Source organism: Passer domesticus, chromosome 8, assembly GCF_036417665.1.
Source record: "Passer domesticus isolate bPasDom1 chromosome 8, bPasDom1.hap1, whole genome shotgun sequence".
Taxonomy (NCBI): Eukaryota; Metazoa; Chordata; class Aves; order Passeriformes; family Passeridae; genus Passer; species Passer domesticus.
This window is the reverse complement of record NC_087481.1, coordinates 8392932-8413986: the sequence shown is the minus strand read 5'-3', so window position 1 is coordinate 8413986 and position 21055 is coordinate 8392932. Positions and strand designations below refer to the sequence as shown.

The 21055-nt window shown below is 48.4% G+C and overlaps 1 pseudogene; it reads left to right on the top strand.

Annotated features, from left to right (window-relative positions):
• LOC135305609 (zinc finger protein 850-like) overlaps window positions 1–21055 on the top strand; it is a 398104-nt pseudogene that overhangs the window by 163483 nt on the left and 213566 nt on the right.

Genomic DNA, 21055 nt, shown 5'->3' with positions numbered 1-21055 from the left:
TGTTTCAGCCAGAGCTTGGCCAGCTCTGTGTGACTCCAGAAACAGAAAGCCCAAGGACAGTTAATCAGCTTGGCATCTTGTTGGGTTTATGTGTTGCATTTCCCCCTTCATCACAGTGACCATGCTAATAACTTTGCCTCCTTTCATGGTACGCCCTTTCCCTCCCTTCTCTTTCTACCTCCTGATATGTTCTTTTGTCCTCTATTTTCTCCAGGCCAAGACCCAGCAGCAGAAGCAAAGAGAACAGCTCTGAAGATGCAGGTAGGTAGAGGGCATGCCTGTCCTAAAATGACCATTGTAGTCTTGCCTCAGAGGTGACATTTGGAGAGCTTGGTTAAAACCCATTCTTTTGAAAATCTCATTAAATTAATTTCAATTCCTTGATGGGTTCAGTGGAGTCTCCCAGAGTCCAGTCCCTGTGAGTGTGCTCTGGTGGTGCAGTGAAAATTCCTCCATTTTGCAGGCAAGAATAGGTTCAATTCTTCCAAGTCTTTCCGGCCATGTCCCTCTTCACTGCTTCTCTCCAAGCCATTGCCTCCCATCCGGAAGAGCTCTCCTTCTCCTAACACAAATGAAATGTACAGGATGGAGAAAGAGAACAAGAAAAATGGCACTGGCTGTGATGATGGGTGTAGAAAAAACCAGGAGCTGAGTTCAGAAGGAAAAAGTTATAAGGTAAGGAGACCAAGCTAAGACCTGTGCAGAAGATTTCCAGTTTATTTGCTGTAGGCTGAGCTTGGAGACCTTTTCTTGTGGTGTGAGCCCAGGGAAGCAGCTGAGTTGAGGAAGAGCTCAGCTGGACACTGCACTTCAGGCTGGCATTGGGTGTGTAGTGGAGACTTCACATCCTCAGTGTGGATCAATAGCAGGAGAGGTCTTTGAATGGTTTCTGGGCTCTGTTGTGGTTCCTCCTCTGTCTTATGGCTGAGAAAACACCAACAAGCAGTCAGAGCAGCTAAAGTTGTCTAATCTGGAAAAGCTATCCTTCTAGATTTAGTAAACTATAGGTATCTGTGAACCATCTCTATGTCTTGGTGATGTTTTCTGCCTGCTCTGTCTGGTTGGGAAGCAAAAAGGTGTTTGTTGGAGCAGGCAGTCCTGCAAAGTCAGTTCCAGGTTATCTCAGCTTCAGAGGTGGTGAGAGCCAGACATCCTCTGCTGCTGTTTCCAGACTTATCAGCTTCTGGGCGGCTGTGTGCTCTGGCACAGCTTTGTCCAGAGGGAAGGGATGGGAGGTGGCCATGGGGAGAGCAGCCCCGAGCCCAGGCACACGATTGCCTTGGCAGCAGGGCCAGGAGCTGCAGTTGTTCTGGGGTTGCTGTGGGGTGCAGGAGGAGGCAGATGAACAACAGCTTTGGTAGACAAAATATCCAATCCAAGGCTTGGGTATTGATTTCAGCCTGGCTGAGAAAGGGCCCCATGTATCCCTGACAGGACCTGACCCTCTCACTGAAGTTTGAACAGGTCCTGAGTTGGCTCCTTAGCTGGGCCAGAAATGATGGGTTAAGAAGGAAGGGTGTGCATCTGCCCCTGCTGCCTCCACCCCCCTTCCTGGCCATGGCATGGGGGCTCTGGAGGAACTGGGCACTGGGTCTCTGGGCAGGCAGAGACCTTGCAGAGAGCAGCAGGGCAAGGAGCTCTGCTGGACTTCCTAAATGCCAGTGAGCCTGAGATGATGGATGTGTGGGAGCTGGAGAGCAGCGAGCATCCCGAGAGCTCAGCAGCAGCATCTGGGCTCAAAGGCTGCTGGGGAAGTGTAGGAGGGAAGGGCAGCAGCAGCAGAAGAGAGGGGCTTGAGAAAAGCAGGTTTTGTCATCCTGCAGAATGGCTTTGTGGGGATGTGCTGGAGATCAAGAGCGGCTGTAAGGTGCCTTAGGGTCAGAGAGAGAACCATGATCTAAACACACTCCAATACCATCCAGAAGGCCAGTGGAGGCAGTGGCAGCCCAGAACACCTTGATGTCACACCTGTGGATGCCAGCTGGGAATGTAGCCACTCTTGCAGAGAAATGAGCATGAAGGGAGAGGGAGCAAATCTGGGGCATGGTCTCTCCCTCACCACCTCCCTTTCTTTGGTCAACTTTCCCTGCCCTAAGCCAAGCTGCTCCATAGGTTTGGCTTTTCCTGCCAGATCTAAATCAATTGCATGGCTAGATGTCTTGAGGCATGAAGGGGGGGCAAGGCTGGGTGCTTGATCTGAGCCCTGTGTTCTACTCTTTCCAGGCTGCCTTGCTGCATTCCATTGGTGGGGATATGAAGAAGGGGTCACTGGGACTGCCTTTGGTCCCCCCAATAGGCAAGGCAGGAAGTCCCCCTGTGGGCAGTGCTGCGGGGTCCCTGCCAAGCTCTCCCCAGCTGGATTCCCAGGATTCCAGGGAGATGAGGTAAGCCAAGGTGTCTGCTGCTCCAGTGTGCTATTCACCTCACTCCTCCCAACTCGTGTGATTATTTTTCACAGTCAGCTGTCTCATGTATGTATGCAAACATCTGTGTTTTCGCCGTTTTGTCCATGTATGATGATCCAGCACAATGTCAATCCCAACACCAATGCCCCAAGAGCAGGGGCTGTGGTGGGGAAGAAGAGGAAGCGTTTAAAAGCTCCTCAAGATGCGTCCAGGGCTGGACATGGCTATTGATTGCCTCTGCAGTGGTTGTGATGTCATTTGGTAGTTGTACTGCATGGGTCTGGATCCTGAAGATCCTTGAATGCTGTGATCCTTGACTGTCAACTTCTGCAAACAGGAGAATATGTTTGGGCAAATATTGGCTCCTGGAGAGGTGTCTGCAACTTCAGGTGCTGCTCCTGTAATCTTCAAGTGTAAATTCAAGGTGCCTAGGCCTCCACTGTGAAATGAGATCCCAGAGAAATTTTGGGATATAGATGTATAATCTGATTGATATTTAGTATTTTGATCTGAGCTTAAGATCAAACAGGGCAAATTGCTTGAGAAGAGGCATAGGACTGTACCTGATGGAAAGGTACTGGCTTGGATATGTATGAGAAAATGAAGCTGTCAAGCTGATCCAAGTGATAACAATAAAGAAGGAGACACAGAAGTATCTTTCCAATTGAAAATCTTCGGTAGGGCTTTGATAGTGTGATCTGAATATCCTTCCCTAAGAGCTGAGTTGGAAAAAGCCTTTTTGTTCTGGAAAGAGCCAGATGGTGTAATGTCATTCTCAGGAGACAGCAGTGCTCTGACCACATGTAGAACAAGGCTGTCACCAGGGTAATGCAGGAGCAGGCAAAGTCAAGCTTTGGCAGCAGTACAAAAGTAGCTGCCCTCCATACAGACTCGTGTCTCAGCTCAGCAGCTCTTGCTGCTTCAGAGAGGCTCTAGGAACCACTTGGCTCCAAAAGGAGAGGCAGCAGACTTGGGGAGTTTTGATGCAAGTTGAAGAATGACTGCTGTGTTTCAGCCAGAGCTTGGCCAGCTCTGTGTGACTCCAGAAACAGAAAGCCCAAGAACAATTAATCAGCTTGGCATCTTGTTGGGTTTATGTGTTGCATTTCCCCCTTCATCACAGTGACCATGCTAATAACTTTGCCTCCTTTCATGGTACGCCCTTTCCCTCCCTTCTCTTTCTACCTCCTGATATGTTCTTTTGTCCTCTATTTTCTCCAGGCCAAGACCCAGCAGCAGAAGCAAAGAGAACAGCTCTGAAGATGCAGGTAGGTAGAGGGCATGCCTGTCCTAAAATGACCATTGTAGTCTTGCCTCAGAGGTGACATTTGGAGGGCTTGGTTAAAACCCATTCTTTTGAAAATCTCATTAAATTAATTTCAATTCCTTGATGGGTTCAGTGGAGTCTCCCAGAGTCCAGTCCCTGCAGGTGTGCTCTGGTGGTGCAGTGAAAATTCCTCCAGTGGGAAGTGTTGGGTGGCAAGAGCTGGAGTGGTGGCTTGGGGCCCTGGAAATGCAGTGCAGGAAAAGGAAACATTCCTCTTTTTCCTGCAAATGCCTTTTATCTTCCTGAAGCCTTCCTAGTATCACACTTAGTAGGGAAAATGAAGTCATTTAGCATGAAATGAGAAATGTTACCACTCCTTTCTCCTGCTTTTGAAGGAGAATACCTTTCCTTGGGGCAGTTTCTGAGCTGAACCCTTTGAGATCTGGAGGAGATTCATGGGCACTGCCTGGTTTTGCACTGGCAGAAATAGGGAAAGCTCCTATGACAGAAAGTCCTTTTGAATTTTGCAGTGAAGGAGAAGGAGGCTTCCAGGTGGATGCAGCTTAGGCAGGGTGTGAGTTTGTCATCCTCTGACAGCACAAGAACAAAGCCACCCGTGGCAGGTTCACAATGACAAATCTCTTCCCTGGCTGTCTCTGCCTGTGTCAGTGCTGCAGGCTGAGGCTGGGGGAGGAGATGCCTTCTGCCTTGTCCCTGTCCCTGCCTTGCCTGATCCCTGACAAGTGGAATGTGCCAGACAAAATGCAGTCTCTGGTGCATCTGGCTCAGCCAATGCTTTCAAGTTGAAAGCCCCAGTGACACTGTTGTTGTTCCTTTGCCATCTCTGGGCGTGTCATGCTAGGAGAGATGAGACTTGGAGAAATAATTCTGCTGATGCAGAAAAAGGGATCAGATCCCCTGGTCCATTTGGGGATCAGAGCTAGGTCTGCCAAATCCTGGGTGTGGCCCCTTTGGAATGACTCTTTATTTCCTGATATGCAGCTGGAGTGCTAAATGCAGCTCAGGAGTAGTACTGCTCAGTAAGTTAGGTGACATTTTTGCTGGATCAGTTCTGGACTAGAAAGTACCTATCTTATTAAACCCTGCCTGTTTTACTTTTATTACTGACCCCAGCATTCTACAGGGTGAAAGAATCCAGTTTTAAGACACTCATTCTGCTTGGATGCCATATGATTTTATCCTCCGTGAAGCCATGTAAAGAATTACATGTTGATGGAAAGTATTTTAGAATGATCCTCCAGGTCTGATGGAGAGTATTTTAGAATGATCTGCCCTCTGCTATTTCCATTAGGAAAATTTTGAATTGACCATATCAGCCAAGATCAGAAATGTTTTGAGGCAGGCCATGTTTATGTTGGGTTTGGGTGACTCTGCTGAAAAAAAAGCGGGGAATGAACCCCAGGAAGAGGCAAGTAGAGCAGAATTGGCACTTTTGGATGACCACTTTGTTCCCTACAAATACAGGCTCGCAGAATACTGGGCACATCTAATGGAGAAAGCAAAGCTTCTTTTATGTGTAACACGTGGTGCCATTGTTTGTGTCCCAGCACTTCCTTTGTTGTAAAGAGTAATATAAAAATCCCAAATGTGCAAAACCCGACCTCAAATTGAGTGGGACCTACAGAAACAAAGGCCTAGAAAACTACTTTTGAAAACAATGATTTCCTTGACAGTGTCCGATTCTAGAGACCACTGTGAATTTCCAACTGTTTGGAAGGAAAGGGATCCTGTAGTAGTGGGGAGGCAACAGGCAACACATAAATAGTAGAACCCTTCTCTCCTGGCTTGCCAGCTCCATAGTGTTCAGAGAAATTAAACTGATGCTGGTTTTATGTAAAATAAGAAACCAACCAATCTTTTCAGTAACTAAAATGTGCTTTGAATGCCTCACCCATTAGATGGGTTGATTGTAAAGGCATGAGTTCAATTAACTCACTTCTTCTCTTGTACCTGAATTACAGCTTCTTCTGAGCCTGCTGCAAACACCCAGAGGAAGAAGGGAAAGAGCTCTTGGTGCAAGATAGGACCTGGGATGCCTCTGTTCCCAAGGAAACTGGCTGACCTGTTTGGCTTGGAGACCTATGTGCCGAAGCCCGACCTTGGGAATGGAGGTCTGGGCTCCCGGCCGGCTCAGGGGGCCTTGGCCCAGGAGCCCCAGGAGCCTGGCTCAGGCTCACACAGAGGTGAGGGGGGAGCTGGGCCGCTCTCTGCTGGGAGGAAGGGTCTTGTGGCAGCCCAGCCAGGCTGTGCACATTGCCAGGGAACAGCTGTGCCCTGCATGTGGCCCTGCAATGAGCTGTGCTGCTGCCAGTGCCCCGTGCAGCTGGAGGGCTGCTCAGCTGTGGGGCAGGGAGAGGAGCAGGAGGGTGCATGTGCAGCTGAGCCATTGCTGGAGAGCACAGGGCTCGGGGCTCCCTGCTGTCCCAGGGCAGCCCAGAGGCCAGGCTGTTCCTGGGGTGCCTCTGTGGAAGTGGGGCAGGGTTTTCCCCTGGGCTGTCTCCAGTGTCTGCCCGTAGGACCATGCTTCCCTGTCCAGCTCTTTAGAAGTTTCCAGGAAATGTGTCCCATGAAATATGGAGCTTCAGATGTTTTAGGTTTGCATTGTGGCCTCTGTTACCTTTTGTGTGTCCATTTTTCTGACCTGAATGACTGCAGTGGTTCCAAGGAGGTTACCCTGGGATCAGGAGTTTCCCTGCCAACTTCCCAAATGCTTTTACCTTCCAAGGCATTGCCTTCCACCCTGAATTCCCTACCTTCCTCAAAGCCCATTTCTAACTCTCCTTTTTTATTGTTAAGCTGACCATTCTGCAGGAGCAAAAAATTCTGATTTAAGAATTCCTTTTTTCCTACTGTGCTGCCACTTGATTTTGTCCTCTATGAAGCTGTTGTATAGAATGATTAGTTCTCTGAATTTTAACAGCTCTGTTGGAGAGTATTTCAGAATGAGCTCCATTGTTCTACTTGAAATTAGAAAATCAGCCTTTGGTCAGACTAGCTTGAAAGTAGCCCAATCTCATACAGTTTAGGATGAACATCCTTGGGGAAAATGAAATATCTAGTCTCAAGGACACAGTTCACGTTTGGGTAACACTCCTGCAATGCTGAGCTTTTTTTTGAATGTCCTCCAAAACAGTCCAACAAAGAGAAGAAAATGTAAATCCAAGTGCATACATGTATTAGTACCTGTGACTTCTTCCAGGAGCTGGAAAGAAGATGTTTACTAAAATCAGCATGAATAAGGGCAGATAAGAATCTCTGTCAAGAGCAATCTCCATCTCTGCCCTTCTCTATCAGGCACAGAGGCTCTCCAGCATCCAGGGGCTCTGGCCTTCACCATGCAGCAGGTTTCAGTCTGCTGGCCAGCAGAGTAATGTCATGTCTGCTGCCAGTAGCCCATCCCTTGGGAGAGGGTCTAGGCATTGTACCTTGCTGCTCTCAGTCCCAATCTCTGTGTTTTATGAGAGCTCTGCAACCTGGAACCTGTCTTGCCTGTTGCCCAGCACGGCATTTTTGGGGGCTTGAACTCTGCCAGAGATTTACAGGAACCTTTGCTTCCATTCCCAGGCCTCCCCCTGAGCCAGGCCAAGGAGACAGATCATCCCAGCAGTCCTGGTCTTACGAGGGACAGAGAGCTGAAGGACGGCTTTGGAAAGGTAAGGGACAAGGACAGGGATGAGCAGACTTCCTTTCCAGTGGCTGTTTAGTACTTGGCCCAAAATGTCACTGAAAATCATGATCTTCCCCCCGCCCTGGGAGATGGGGATTCTCTTGGGAATATATTTGACAGCTCCAGAGCAATTGCTTGGCTATTTCCAGTGGTGCCAAGGTCACTAGCTTGGACATGGTGCTAAGGTCATGCCAGAAGCAATCTTTATGTGCAAAAGCTGTTTTAGAGAAGTTCTGAATGACAGAGCAAGCTACACATCAGTGAATGTGGGCAAAGTGCACCCTCAGAAGCAGAGAAGCAAAGACTCTAATGTTGAGTGTAAGCAAGGCTGGAAAGTAAAATGGGAGAGTTTGACTTTTCCTGGTTACCTTTGTGGCTGTATCTCACAGCCCTATCATTCTCAAGGTTTCTGCTCATTAACTTCAGCGTTTCTGCAACTTGTTTTCACACGAGTCCTCCTTTTGGTCTCGTGTTCTCACAGACCAAGTCCTTCAGAGTCCTTCAGAGCTGAGTCCTTCAGAAGCCAGGAAGTGAGAAATAGCTGCAGCTCCTGGCCATGAGTGTTAAGCAACAGCTCATTACCACTCCTTGCTGGGCATTGCACATGGTTTTTATTCTGCTGCCATGGCCTGTAGGAACTGAACTGCCTGCTCACTGTCATGTGAGCTCTTCGTCTGTCTTGGAGCACTCCTATGAATTCATGCTTCAAGCAGGGCTTCCTGACATAGGTTGCAGTTGCAGCAGTGGAAGGTCATGGCACTGAACTGTTCCACCTCACTGTGTGTAATTGCCAAGGTGAGGACAGGAGACATTCCTCTGAAACTATTGGAATGGATATGGAGCTGCATTGAAGCCTATGGCACCCTGTGGACTCTGTGCTCCTGATGAGATGTTGTGTCTGGTTTGTGTGTCTCTGCTTACAGTCTGTGATGTATTTCCATTGCACCTAGATCCGTGCTGCACTGTGGGAGTTGGCTCAAGAGAACTTGGAGCCAATGGACACAAAGCATTTTGTGGAAGAGATGAAGAAAAGGAGACAAAAGAAAAGATTCTCGCAGCTTCTTCCTGAGACAGTTGAGACCAGGGACGCAGCTGAAGCAAGTAAGTGGTGGCTACACTTGTGGTCCTTTTTGACCACTTGCTTGCCCCTTGCACATGGCTGCAGTCAGACTGGGGGGCTGTTCTGCTTGCATCTGAGTAGAAGCTTGCTTATTTGTTTCTGTTTCCCAAAATAAAATGCAGAGGCATGAAGAGTCTTGCCCATGGCCTCCCTGAGTCAGTAACAGAATATCAGCTTCCCACCTTCACCTCTAAAGTCTTTCAGAATAGAAAATTCTGTCTTGCAAAGTACACTGGGGCTTCAGACTCTCTTCTGGAGAGCAGCCTCCAGGGAAGGCGAGGCCAAAAGACTGCTTTTCAACTGGGATTCCACCTGGACGAAACAAAGCTCCATTCCTTCTAATGAAAGCACCAGAGATCCTTCTCCTGCTGCTCCCTGCTGAGGAGCTGATGCTCTAGAGCTGTGCTGAAGCCCCAGGCAGTGCTTCTGCTGCAGCCCCGGGAGCAAGCAGCGTTCCCGACTGAATCCCGGCCGGGCTCTGCCTGCAGGGCTGTGAGCGCTGCCCGAGGGCGGCAGCGGGGCCCTCAGGAGGCAGCACTCAGCCCCAGGGCAGCACGCAAGGTTAGCTGCACTTTCTTGGGTAACTTCCCCTGCCAGTGTCTGGAACAGGAGAACAAAAGCAAGGCAATACTGGCTTTTCCTTGTTTCTTCGAGGAAGCATCACTGCAGGTTGGTTTTATACTAGAAGAGGGTAGATTTTGACTAGATATCAGGGAGAATTTTTTTCTATAATGAAGGGGATGAAAAGTTGGAAGGTTTGCCCAGAGAAGCTGTTGTTGCTCCATCCTTGAAGGTGTTCAAGGCCAGTTTACATGGGGCTCTGTGGAACCTGATCTAGACGAAGATATCCCTGCTCACAGGGCTTGGACTAGACGGTGGTTAAAGGTGCCTTCCAACCCAAACTCTTCTAGGATTCTGTGATCACTGTCCCTTGTTAGTGTTATCTTGGTATAAAGTGGTATACCATTGTTATACTTGAAGTTCTTTGGGATAACAAAGAGATGTTGCCCAGCTCCAGCAACTTTTGTTGTCAACCTGTCCAGCACCCTCCACTTACAAGCTCTTCTTTGCTTCCTGCAGCCTTTAGCTTACCACCTGTTGATGGCACAGCTCCTAGGGTGCAGAGAAAAGACCCTGGTACTGCCTTGAAGAAGAAGGTCTTGAGAAAGCAGGACAACGTGCCCTTACTGCCCAATAAGCCCACCATCCTTGGAGATGGCAGCTTCCCACGCAACTCCTCAGGTAAGCCTGCTCCATGGAAGCTTTTCCCTGCATGGCTTTTTCCCTGCACAAGGAGCACAAAGTGTCTCCTGCCTCAGCCAGCACAGCTGGGATCTTGGGGCTATAGGCTGTCCTGAGAATGAGCAGCAAATCTACTTTTCAGTTACTCCAGTTTGGTAGCACTAGAGAGTTGGTTCTTAGAGATCCATTGGAAAGTGGGGCTGAATAAAGTCCGTGCTGAAGGCCTAAGCTCTGGCTTTTGCCCATCCTAATACTCCAAACTACAGCACTGGTGCCAGGAGGCAGCTGTGACTGCAGCGATGAGCTATGGGGCAGCATGCCAGGCTGTGCTCACCGTGCACCTACGAGTGCCACCATCATCTGCTGTCCACTCACCATCTGGGCCCTCTGCCTGTCTGCAGTCCGGCTCTGCAGCCAGCTTTTCTGCTGTCCAGCAAGGGCTGTCTCTGCAGGGCCGTCAGCAGCTTGGTGCAGTTGTGCCTCTGCTCCCAGCAGTGCCCGATGGCTCCTGGCTGCCGCCATCCAGGGCCTGCAGTGCCAAGAGGGAACAAGCAGTGCCTCCTGTGTCACCCAGCAAAGACAGCGGCTGTGTGCAGCAGGTGACAGCCAGGAGGGGCTGCCTGCTGCTCCCAGGCTGTTTGCTGCCTGCAGGAAATGCACAGCAGACAGTCCCCAGTGGCTCTTGTCTCTCCTTTGTGGGCAGCCTGCCTGTGCTGTGATGCCAAGCAGGGCGAGATAAGAAGAAGGCAGCTAGGAATGATACTTCAATGCTCTTTGCTAGTGATGCTACTTCCATGTTCAGAATTGACCAGAACTAGCCTGATGTGGCTCTCCATTCACAGTGAATCTAGATGTGTGTATGTCTACATACTTCTGCAGTGCCATCACTGGTGTCAGTGGCTGAGGTACATCAGTGACACCCAGATTAGCTCCTGCCTGAATAGTTCTGATGTTTGGGTTCCTCCATACTTTGTGAGAACATGCAAGGTAGCACAAAAGCCCTACAAAGTCTAGAGCAGTTTGTCTAGATTCTGTGTAATATTTATACTCCATCCTTTTAGGCAGCTCAAATGTTTTCATCTACACAAGAGGAAATGAGCTTTTGAGTACATGATGTGAAATTTTTGATTGACAGTACTTTTGATGACAGATGGGTTTCATAAGAAATGCATTTACCATCTGATTTTTTCATACCTTGTTAATTCCTTTCTTTACCAAGAAATTCAATTAAGGCAAACCCAGGCCAATTGATTAACAACAGAGTGCATGTGCCAACAATGTGCATCTGTATTTGCCTATTTTTATCCCCAGGACACATTTGGAAGGCTTTTTTTATCAACTGTCTAGTCTGGAAATTGCATTTTTCCACAAGAGAAAGTTTAGAAATGTCTGATTTTGCAAATACAGCCATTAGATGACAAATACATTTCCCCATAGCATCTTTGAAATACAGCCAGTGTGTACCTCTGAAAGAGCAAAGTTTCACAATGCTTGGAAAGAACAAAATCCATAAACCACTGCCTTCCCAACAGTAGGCTAAATGTATGTGCAGTCAGCTGCCTCTGTCTAGAATATGTGAAGTTAATGGAAACAGAGGCACTGTCAGGTGTGAAGGGTCAGGTATGGCTGTTCCCTGGTCGTTGCTCCATGGGGATTGAGCCGGGCCCAGCAGGGCTGGCCTGTTCAGGCTTGGTTTGGTGCTGTCTCCAGGCAGCTGCAGGTCTTTCCTCAGGGAGCTGCAGAGTGCCCCTGTCCTCAGGGCTGGGGAAATCAGGGTGCTGAGACAAGAGGGGCACTGAGGGGTTCCCACCTGGGCAGCGAGTGCTGCTGGTCAGCGCTGTCTGGCAGGGAGCGGGAGCTCTGCGGCCGCAGGAACCTGCCGCTGGCCGTGGCACCTGTGGCCCTGGGGAGCTGGGGCTGCAGGGCAATTGTCAGGTTTAGCCTGGAGCTGTGCCCAGCTGGGGAAGGCTGGGAGCAAGCAAGGAGCCCCAGGAGCCAGAGAGCAGGGCAGTCTCTGCCCCAGTGGCAGTGTGTGCCACAGGGAACCCTGGCTGGGAGATGGGGCTGCAGGCCGCTCCATGGCGGGTGCCTTGCCCGGGCCTGCAGCGCCCATGGCCGATCCTCTCCTTGCAGTGACCTCGCAGACGGCCACTGGTGCCGAGCGCCGAGAGGAGCCGCTCCGTGGACATGGGCAGAAGGACAGAGCCTCTTCAGAGCCACAGCAGTCCTTGCAGGAGGCACTCTCCTTGCTCAGCAGTGATGACTGGTAAGAAAGGCCCCATCACTCCGTGTCCCTCACAGCGTTCGGGTCGGTCAGAAGCGTGTCTCGCTGGTGCCTCTGAGCCCCGAGAGCCCAGAGGGCCAAAGGGCACTGCTGAAACCTCTGCAGAGCAGTGAGAGGATAAAGACTGGAGAGCAGCCTTTTCTTGGCCTTGCTCCGCAGCACCGCTCCAGCTGCAGCAGGTCCGTGCTGTTTCCTGGCTTTGGCAGCTGCTCCATGGAGCTGCAAAGGAAATGTTGAGGGAAGAGAGAAAGCTGTGCAAAGAGATGATTTGCTGGCTGAAGGCAGAAGCAGGATGGCAGCAGTTTTGAGTGTACAGATTTGGGTGCCTTGGGCCACTGGCCCAGTGGGACTGAGTAAGATTTCTCTCTGCTCCCACTGCTGACAGCAAAGGCAGGTGACAGGCTCTCCCTGTCATCTCCTGCATGTGAGTCCCAGAAGCAGCTCCAGGGAGTTCCTCTTTCTGAGCAATGGACTGAGTTGTGCTTTCAAGTCCCTCAGCCTGTCATTACTCCTGAGGGGCTCATGGCAGAAGAGAAGGAAAAAGAAATAAAATCCTCTAGGAATCTTGCACTTTTGGAGGTTAACTTTTTCCTTCTCACTGCTTCCTATGGGCCTGAGATATTTTGTCAGTACTCCCAGTGTGTCCCAAAATTATACACAGGTACAAGGAGGCCCAGAAGTTACAAGCCTACAAATGTGAGGTAATATTGGTTGTCTTTCTGATGGCTTTTTGATCACTCCCTGTTGGATGCTTCATTCACACAGGGGTAAGGCCTCCATTCATATTGGGAGAACCATAAGAAACCTCCAACAGTTCATCTCCTTCTGCAGTGGCCTTTGCTTTGCCCTTTCTCTTCTGCTTTCTCTTCCCCATTTCTCTTTGGTGCCCTGTGAGGTGCAGAGAGCTTCTGCAGCTGTGAGTGTCCTGATGAGGCTCAGGGGTGCCTGTGGGATCGGTCGCCAGCCCTGTGCTGCAGCCCTGATGCCTCACACTCCTTCCTGGAGCTGAGGGCCTGCACAAAGCAAGTGCTGAGAGATGGAGTTGTTTTCAGCTTTGAAATAACATGTGGCTGTTGTGCAAGTTGTTTTAGGTAGGGGGGTTTTGAGTAAGCCAGAGTTTCAACAGTTCTTGCCCAGGGCTGGAATCTTCTGGGGCATCCTGCTGATTTTTTTGGGAATTTGTGAGGTGGGGTGGAGTGGGTGAGATGCACAGGCCTAGACTGAAGAGTGGAAACTCAGCTCCAGAGTGCCAGTGCAGACTCTCAGTGCTGAACTGCCTGCTGGGGCAGACAAAGAAGGAAAATGCCCCAGTAACAGCCCAATGAGACTGTGTCTCAGGGACAGGTACAGGGAACTGAGAAGAAACAGCAGCATGGCCCAGCCTCACAGCTTCTAGGAAGCAGTGACAGAGGGACTTCATGTGCCAGAGATTTCAGGAAGGCTGTCTTCTTAAACAGCCACGAATGAAGCCTCTGAAAGCCCTCTCTTTGCCTCTTGGATTTGTGCATGCTTTTGACAGCTACAGCATCCTGTGGCAACGCATTCCACGATTTCATTAAGTACTCCTTGAAAAGCACCTCCCATGGCTTGAGCTGCCAGCCTGGTCATTTCGGAGGGTGCTGCCTACTTCTTGGGCAGAGAGAAAAATCAATCTTTTTGTTACATGCCTTTCAGGGAGCTGAAGGAGAAGGGACTCTTCAACATCAAGCACCTGGCTGAGTCCCATTCAGAAGTCCTGCTGTCCAGACTTCATGACATTTGCTTGGCAGTTACCAGCGAGGTGAGAACATTGTTTTGAATTGTTCCCCATACTTCATACAGGATGTGCAGAGTAGGTATGTGCTTGTTCATCTCCATGTGTGCTCAGGGTGTGCCTCCATTTCTGGTTTGAGACCTTCTATTTCCCATGTCTGTCAGCTATCTGTAGGATCTGTGTGCACATGTAGCTGTATTTACTGGTAGGTCGAATATCTGACACTTGTCTGTGAGTGAGGTGCCATTACAATGCAATGTGCAAATGGCAAAATCAAGACGCTAATGACGTTATTTGCCAGAGTCCTAATCTCTGCCCAAGCTGTAATTCAACACTGCAAATGAGTCTGTAGATCTGAGCCTGTGTTTTCTGTTTCCTGGCTGAGTGCTTCAGCTGCTGGTGTAGCTTTTCTGAACAGGAGCAATTGACTCTTCTATTTTTATGACTTGTGTCTTTATGATTTGAAAGCAGCCCTTGATTTAATTTTCTAGTGAAAGGGCCTAAAATCATGGCAGTGGACATTTTAGAAGGGTTAGGTAGGAAGCTTTAGTGAATTTTGGTTTTGTTTTGTTTTGGTTTTTGTTTTTTTTTTGGTTTGCAGTAAGCAGGTCTGAGGTCAGAAATTGGTTCCAGAGTAAGTGCCTTTCAGTGTTTGTAGCTTCCTGCTCTTACTGTGCTTTTATGTTCCTCTGGACACAGTGGGATGTGTTGTCATTTCTTGGGATTTCTGCTGAAGGCAACTGGTTTTCTGTTCAAGGTGATTCTTATGTTTCCTATCATGTCTTCCCCAGGTGACCAATCTCCGGTCCAAGGTGTCCTACTCTGCAGTTGTCACTCTGGGAGAGTTCTTTGTGACCTTGAAGAAGGACATGGACTGCGAGGCGGATGAGGTTGCTGCAGTCCTTCTCCAGATGGTGTGGAACTCCCCAGAGTTTGTTCAGAAGGCAGCCTGTCAGAGCCTGGGGATGATGGTAGAGAATGTGACTCCTGCACGAGCAATGGCTGCTCTCATGGACAGGGGAGTCAAGTAGGTTCTTCTTCTTCCAGTGATGTTCTTCAGCGTCTAGTGTGTGGGTGGGGGAAGGGATGAGGGAAAGAATGGGAATGATGGGAGGGAAGGGTCCTGTATCCTGCATCTTCTGGGAACTCAGTGACTTCATTCTCCGATCAACCTCATTTCTTTCCTCTTGTCACCTATTTCTGCCCTCCTGCAGCCTATTAGTTCTCAGAATCACAGAACTGTAGAATATGGCCAGTTGGAAGGGGCCCTTCAGGATCAGCAGGATCATTGCACAGAGCAGCCCAATGCTAACTTTGTGTTTATCTGAGGACAGAACCTTCTGCAGGTGTCGGCAGCTGCAGGGAGAAGCCAGGCCCCCTTCCCCCAGCAAGGACAGGGAGCAGGCTCTGGCCAAGGCCTGTGCTGCTGCTGCTCCTTCTCCCTGTGCCCCAGGGTTTGCTCTCTCCTTCCCAGGAGCCGCTACGCCCAGGTGCGGAAGTGTGCGGCCCAACTCCTCCTGTCCCTGATGCAGAAAATGGGAGTCACGAAGCTGGCAGGCACAGCCAGGGCTGAGAGGCTGGCACAGGTGGCAGGGACGCTTGCTCAGGACTGTCACCAGGACACAAGGTAATGATCTTCATTTCACTTCCTGAAACAGGAAAACCGTTTTGTGTTTGGCTTTAAAGGTAAAACCAGAAAAGAGTGGAAACTCAAGGAAATAATAAGTGACCTCACTGTGTGGGTAAGGGTCATAGAATCACAGAATATGCCCAGTTAGAAGGCACCTATCAGGGTCATCCAGTCCAGCTCCCAGCCATGTCCTGGTTTAGGGCAAGTTTGGGAGATAACCCCCAGAGGGGCTTCTCTACAAAAGCAGATTCAATTGCCCCTCCCCCCTCCAACCGGTTCAGGAGAAAATATCTCCTTGGAGAAAAAGTGGAAAGAAACCTGTTTATTAAACAATAGAACCCAAACAATATTAAACAATAAAACTTCTCACTGCTCCAAAAAAAGGGCAAATTCAGAACAGTCCCCTCCCCGGGTTGCAGCTCGGCTCACTCAGTCTCTGGTCAGTCTCTCTGGTGCTGGAAACGCTGCGGCCCAGGCCCGGCCAGGGGGGCCACAGGTGGAGCTGCCGGTGCGAAAAAAAATCACAGTCCAGGGAACTTCTTTGCCTCAGCTAGCTAAAACTAACTAAAAGCAAAAAAAAAAAAAAAAAAAAAAAAAAAAAAAAAAAAAAACACAACGGAAAAAGGAGCTCTGTCCTGCTGTCTGTCCATCCACAGACAACACAGTCCAGGAGCAGGAATGTGGAGGAGTGAGAGCAGTCTGAAAACAAACTGCGCGCTTCTTCCCTCCCCTCTTCACTGTCTGGAAGAGAGTCTTAAAGGTGTAAAACTTATTATTCAGTATAAACAGAACAAGACGACTGGGGATAAAAGCATCATATAGTCAACCCAGGACAGCAGGGCACCCCAAGAGTCACTCCATGTGCCTGAGAGCATTGTCCAAATGCTTCTTGAGTTCAGTCAGACTTGGTGCTGTGACCACTGCTCTGGAATGCCTGGGGAAATGACTGTACTGGGTAACCTGAGGCTGGCCAGCAAGGAGCATTGCCAGCTTCCTGTGACTTGAAGGATTCTTTACTGAGTTCAAAAGAGCTCAGATTAGCCAGTCCAACAGTTTTGATTTGCCTTAGGTGCAAAGCACAAAGCCAAAGTGTTGGCTAATATTCATCACTGAAGGATCCCAAACATCTGCTTCTCATTAACTTAAGACATTCCTAGAAATATTTCAGGGGTCTTTAGACAATGTATTCACTCTTTCTAAAACCCCTTCTGCAGATTTCTAGAATGCTGTTATCTGTAGTTCTACAACCTCCAAATTTCTTCTTGAAGAAAACTGTGGTTTCCTGGTGGCAAAATCAACCCAAACCACCAAAATCCCCTTACTTTGATGATGAAATTCCCATTAATAGCTGCCAAGATCACCAGAGCAACTAGCTACCCCTGTGCATACATATAGTATAGAATAAGCAACAGGATGCAGGAGGTGTTTTGTCTCGGCTTCCCTGCCAGTTAAAGAAAGGCAAATTTTTGTGCAATGGCAGCAAGACACTGCTAATAGGCTCTGACAACAAAGCAGGTGTGTTTTGCTTATTCCCTGGGAACACCCACAGTGTCAGAGTGAAATGGTATTTTTCTGTGGCCCCACATTCTCCTCTTGCCTCTTGTGTTCAGCTGACAGCACTGTGCAGTGTCAAGTGGAGGTAAATCTCCCTCTTTGCTGAGTAGGTAATGCCTTCTCATGCAGGGGTTGCACCTGATGAGTTTAAGGTGTCAGCCTCTTCTGTTAACACTCTCCCTTTCTTCACTGTTGTTTCCTTCCTGCCTGCCTTCCTTTCTGCCTCCCTCCCTTCCTGTCTTCCTTTCTCCTGCCCTTCCTTCTATCCTTCCTTAGGCATTATGGACAGGAGATGGTGAAGATGTTGCTGAGGCATCAAAAATTTAAAATGCTTCTGGAACAATCTCTCTCCATGCGTGATCTGGAAGATATTCTGACAAGAATTAAGAAGAAAGTAAGTGCTTGACAGGAGAAATGTCTCCTTTGTGCTGGTATTGCCACTGCTTACATTAGGTCAAGCATACCCAATGTGTCTTTATCTCATTCCTCTTCTGCTGAATCATTTTGCTCCTGGGAATGAGCTGTTAATCCTCAGCCTGTTCATCTGCAGGCCGCAAAGAAACTGCTATTATTAGGGAATAAGTGGGGTTTTGAATACTTTGAATATGGGTCACAAAGAGGAAAGGGAAAGAGGAGAAAATGGGTTTACCTTTAAGAGTAAGCCCCCACCACGTTCTCCCTGCTCTGCCCCCAGTAAAGCAATTAAGTGAGAATTGAACATAACAGAGTCTGAAGATAACAGTCTTTGCAAAAGACATGGAAGCAGTAGTACCAAGAAAACTTCCAAATATACAAAAGATGTCCAAGTCAATCCTAGTTACTACAATTACTGTCTGTCTTTTGGGAATACTGCCCTGCTGTCAAGCCCTGTGGAGCTGGAAGAAGCTTGGTGAATTCAGCAGCATCCAGTGAAAAATCCTTTGTTTGTTAGGAGGGGGATTTTATTTTTTTAATCAACATTATAGAGTGTGCCTTTGTGCAGGCACAGGGAGAGTGAGTGTTGAATCAAATCAACTTCCAACACAATGGGCCAACCCCCAAAAAGTCCAACTTTTTCTGCTGCTTCCTTTAAGACCACTCATTGCCTACCAGTTTGCATTATTCCCATTTGTGCTCAGGACTAATGAATTTGGGATTTTAGACTGCTGCTCAGTCTGGTAGCACCCATAACCTGCCTTGGGCTATTGAAAACAAAGAGTTGGCATCACTGAATCTCTGGTCTGTTTATTTCTGTAAGTTAGGAAATGTTTCCCTAGGCCTTGGTAGCAGTGATTCTGGTTCTAACTTGTGTTTTATATCCTAAAGATTGATGGGGTTTCTTTATGTCTCACTAGGGGATGGAAAACCAGAAAGGTGAACGTCCATCTGTCAAGGAGCTGGTGGAGAAGAGGAACGATGGCTCCAAGAAGCCCCAGGCCACATTGCCTTCTAGCAAACGGTACTGAGCACTTTTGTCAGATGTGACAAAGCCCATGGCAAGCTTCACATGCCTCTTCCTCAGGCAAATCTTTCTGGCAGAGATGACCAGTGCCAGAGGTTGTTTCCTTTCCCTACAAATGCTCTAGGATAAAAAATGTCTACTTCTGCATTACGCTGAACACAACTTCTCTGGAGGGCTTTCCACAAAAAATGGAGAGACAAAAAGACATCCATTGGTGGCAGCTCAGATGATCCAGTGCAGTGGCAAGGGCAGGGTTGTGGAGGCTAGGAGAGGTCCACTTTGCTGCTGCCTGACTTGGGACAAGTAAATTGAACTAGGGTGTTTGGGGTTTTTTTTTAATCTGAGTGGAGTCTTTTTCAGATGGGTGTTTTGATGAGGAGTCCCAGACTAGAAGCAAGGTGCCATTCCACAAAGATGCAGGTCTCATCCATGTGATTTGGCCTGGCTGAATGATGGCTTTCTTACCCTCAGACAGTACCAAGTTTGAGTAGGAAGTAGCAAGGCAATTCCTTTGCAGCTTTGGTCAACAGGTGTCTCAAGGTGGACTTTTTGTCTTGATATTCCTGTCCTTCGTATATGTTGCTTGATGGAAAGCGTGTTTGGTTTATTTCCCCCTGTGCTGCAATCAGCATTTAAGACAGGAATTTGGTCCTTGCTGTCTCCTCATGCCAGTGGCAGAGCTACCTATGCTCCTCTGATAACAGAGGGGATTTATTTAGCTCTGTCATGCTCAGCAGTGGCAGGAACATGACCACATGCCTCAGCAGCATGGCTCTAGCATCTTTCCATGCTTGTGGAAGAGACAGGTTGATCCAGGAGAATTGTTCCCTGTGGGGTTGTTGAGCTGTGCATCTAGTCTCTAGGGAAGCAAACAAAATGTGAACGTAGTTCTAGGATGTCTGGCTTCTGGTTTTATCTCTGTTACTGATTTTCTGGATCCTTCAGATATGCCCCTGTTCATCTGTTCAGATGCATCTGAGCTGCTTTTGCAGATTGTCATGCCTGGTTGTAGAGACACTTCTCCAGAGTGATGAGTTTCCTTATTATAAGGCACACACATCCCATATGAAGAGGCATTTAAACTTGGAAGTAGTGTCTCTCTTTCCCCACAAAGCAATGTAACCTGTGTGCCTTGGAAGCCATCTGAAGATAGATCAGATGCATCTCATCCTTGGTTTTCCTGAGTGAGCACTGGGAGAATGTTCCTTGCAGATTGTCTCCCATAATGATAGTCACGAGGTCCATGTTGTTCTTCTGAGCCTCATGATTTTCTAGCTTGAAATAACATCATGAGGAAAGCTCCTCAAGCTGTTTTGCTCACAATTAACTTAAGGCATTGTCACCAACAGGTCCTAATTTGGATTTATTTTCCAGGGTGAAACCTACCTCTGATGGACGCCTTGCACACCGTGCCAAAGCCCAGGTCACGCTGCCTGCAGCTGTGGAAGAAACGGAGCCGCTCCAGAAGCTTTACCATCTCCTGGAGGCCAAGGGGTTTCAGACACGCATGGAAGGAGTGGCACTCCTCCTAGACCTGTGCAAAACCAGCCCCCAGCTCATCTCCACTAACATTGTCCAAGTACGTAGGGTGTCTTTATTGTCCCTTTCCTTTAGCTCCTTTCCTAAGGCTGCAGAAGTAAAGTTAATTCAGTGAGTCTTGGCACTCCATCCTGGCTGTTTGGGACAGGCTGGTCCCTCTTACCCAGACAAATTTATACCAGGTTCAGGCTTCAGGACAAGTTTTTTCAGTCCAGCTGTATTTGTCTGGCCGGTGCCCATTGATACTGTTCATCAGATGATGGCAGCATTTTCTGCTGCTGTAATTGCTGCTGTCTCCTACTGCTAGTTGGGTTAAGTGAAGGGAATCCAGCCACTGAAAGCATGGCTGTTGTTCTCTAGAGAAATGATGCTTTTGCATGGGGAAGAGAAGTATTAGGCTGGGTTGGTTTAAAGCCAGTTTTTTTTTTTAAAGAATTTTTCTGTAAGCTCCATCTTGTTTTGCTCAGGCACAACTCTGGAACTCATTTCCACTTGTCCCTATTCCTCTTGGTAAAGACAGTGCTCACCCTTCTTGGGGGGCCTTTTGTTCTCTTTGGAAAGGAAGAAACAACTAAGGACAGATCCATCCTTTCTCCTCCCAGTAGCTGCTTTTTCCAGAATATGGTGCCTGATGCTGTGGCTGTCAAGGGACTGAACCTGCTCTAAGGAGAGCTGTACAGCACATTTCATTTCAGAAGTCTCCCTCTTAGTTAGAGAAATTATCTGGATCCTGGAAGAGTTGATCAGAGCCCTGCCCTTCTCCAGACACAGGCTGTGAGACAGACAAAATCAAACTTAGATCTTCTCCAGCCATAGTTTTGCCAAAATCATAGCTGCCCTCAGTACTTGAGGGAACTGTATAGAAAAATGGGCATTGTAAATATCTGCTTACGTACTTGTAAAGCAAAAGTAGCCTTTTGCATTAACAAATGGAATTGATTTAATGATTTCTAGATGGAGAGAAATACAATAGAACTAATCTGTCCCCAACGAAACCTCTTAAAAACAGAAGAAAATCTTTCAAGCAGCATGAGGTTGCGCTACCATTCCAGTGAGTGGCCCACAGGAAAAGAGTGAAATTGTGCAAGCAAGTGCTGACCTGAGAGAGAGGATCACTTTCATCTTTTACATT